The sequence below is a fragment of the Eriocheir sinensis genome, chromosome 4, assembly GCF_024679095.1.
Source record: "Eriocheir sinensis breed Jianghai 21 chromosome 4, ASM2467909v1, whole genome shotgun sequence".
Classification (NCBI taxonomy): domain Eukaryota; kingdom Metazoa; phylum Arthropoda; class Malacostraca; order Decapoda; family Varunidae; genus Eriocheir; species Eriocheir sinensis.
The window spans coordinates 17,010,973-17,013,472 of record NC_066512.1 but is presented as its reverse complement, the minus strand read 5'-3'; positions in this window follow the sequence as shown (position 1 = coordinate 17,013,472).

Below are 2,500 nucleotides of genomic sequence, written 5' to 3'. Positions count from 1 at the left end.
ATGGTGGTGATGAATGACTTCCCAGTGGATGGTTGTGAAGGCTGGTGGTGATGTTCATGATTGTGGTGGTTGTGGTGTTGATGATTATGGTGGTCAAGGTTTTGGTGGTGGTTGGTGATGGTTGTGGAAGTGGATGAATGACGGCTCGGTGGATGGATGATGAAGGGCGCACAGTGAAAGGATGAAGAGGAACGAGTGAATGGAAGACCGCGGGAAACCTGTCAGGGTGGATGAAGGGAGTGTGTGAGAGAGAGAGAGAGAGAGAGAGATGAATTATTGCTGACATCAGAAATCATTGTGTACTCACCTCTCTCTCTCTCTCTCTCTCTCTCTCTCTCCCCTCCTTCATATATGCAGTAATCATCAACAATTCAACTTGATCGCCACCGGCTTAGAGGGTCACGGTACTTTACTGCCCAGAGAGGGTCAACGCTTTTATTACGATTATTATTATTATTATTATTATTATTATTATTATTATTATTATTATTATTGGTGGTGGTATTGTGTTATTGTCGGCGGCGGTGTTGTTGGCCTTACTACCACTATTTCTACTACTACTACTACTACTACTACTACTACTACTACCACCGCTACCATCTGCGTACGTGTGTTGCAGTCATTTTATCAGTCAGTCAATCAGTTAGTCAGTCAATTCTCTTCACCACCACAGTTTCCTCTTCTCTCTCTCTCTCTCTCTCTCTCTCTCTCTCTCTCTCTCTCTCTCTCTCTCTCAATCCCCCATATCACTTTTTCCTAACCCTCTTACCCACGATTTCCCTTCCCTTCCTCATTCTCATGTATAGTTTCTTCCCTCCTCTTCCTCCTCCTCCTCCTCCTTTTCCTCCTCCTCCTCCTCCCTTCCGTTCCCTTGCCCTTCCCTCCACCTCTCACCCCTCCCTTTTTTCTCTCCTCCCTGTTTTTTCCTCCCTTCTTTGGTCTTTCACTCTCCACCCCTTTCATACCTTTCCTCACCCCTCTTCTTTCTCCCTCTCTCTCCCTCCATTGTCTTTTCTCTCCTCCGCTGAGAGAGAGAGAGAGAGAGAGAGAGAGAGAGAGAGAGAGAGAGAGAGAGAGAGAGAGAGAGAATAGCTGAAGATTTATTATTTTTCTTGTGGTTTCTTTTCAGTTATTTCTTTTTTTGAGTTTTTTTTTTTTGCGTTTTTTTGTCAGGAATTTCTCTCTCTGGTTTTCACGGCTTATCTTTTTCATATTTTTTTCTCTTAATTATTTTTTCTCCTCCTCCTCCCCGCGCAAGTTTCCGGTTATTCTTCCTTAATACCAGATCATCCCGGTTTTTTTTCCTCGCGTTTTTCATCATTCTCTCTGATTGTGGCGTTAATGTTTATAATCTCCTTAATGTTTTCTATTACGTATACATTTTTCTCACTTTCATTCCTATGCTTCGTTTTTTTTTGCTTTCTTCTCCATCTCGTCTCATTCATACTAGCTTCCTCCTCTTTTTCTTTGTCTTATTCTCATCATCCGTTCTCTGCTTTCGTCATTTTCATCATCATCAGTCTTCCGTTAAATCATCTCTATGTTATCGCTTCCTTTTTTTTTCTCCTCCCTCTCGTCTCATTCACACTAACTTCCTCCTCTTTTTCTTTATCTTATCCTCATCATCCGTTCTCTGCTTTCATCATTATCATCAGTCTTCCGCTAAATCATTTCTATGTTATCGCTTCTAAGATGAAAACAACAACAACAGTAAGAAATAGAAAAGTATACAACGATTTTTCTCTATTTCACTTTTTTTATCTTCTTATGCTTGTATCTATCCATCGATCTTTTTATCTATATTTATCTATCGACATGAGAAAATAATATGCCGGAGCGAAGTTTATCTGTATCTATCTTTAACGTCATGTGTTTGTATCTATCTGTCTATTTGTCTGTACATCTGTTTATCTATCTGTTTATCTATATGCCTTTTGCTTTGGGTAGTCTGATGTTTGTCGGCTCCTACATGTTCTCTTCTTTGCCTCAGATCTATATATAGTTTTTTTTCTTTTATTCTCTTCCAATTCTTGTATATTTTTTTTCTTGATATCTTTCTCTCTCTCTTACTTTCCCTTCCCTCCCGGCGGTCATCTTCTCTTGCCTCTCACGCTGTTATTTATTATTATTATTATTTTTTTTTTATATTCTCAACAACGTACAATTCTCTCTCTCTCTCTCTCTCTCTCTCTCTCTCTCTCTCTCTCTCTCTCTCTCTCTCTCTCTCTCTCTCTCTCTCATTAGAGAGAGAGAGAGAGAGAGAGAGAGAGAGAGAGAGAGAGAGAGAGAGAGAGAGAGAGTGTTAATAGTTTTACTTTTCAGGAAGTTGATGTGGTAATTTTCTTCTTCAACTGTGATTTCTTTTCTTATTTATCTCTTTCCTCTTCTTGTTTTATTTTATGAGCGGAATGAGACAAAAAAATATGTGCGTTTGTGAATGGTTCCACGTTCGATTGCGGTGGTGGTGGTGGTGGTGGTGATGGTGATGGTGGTGGTGGTG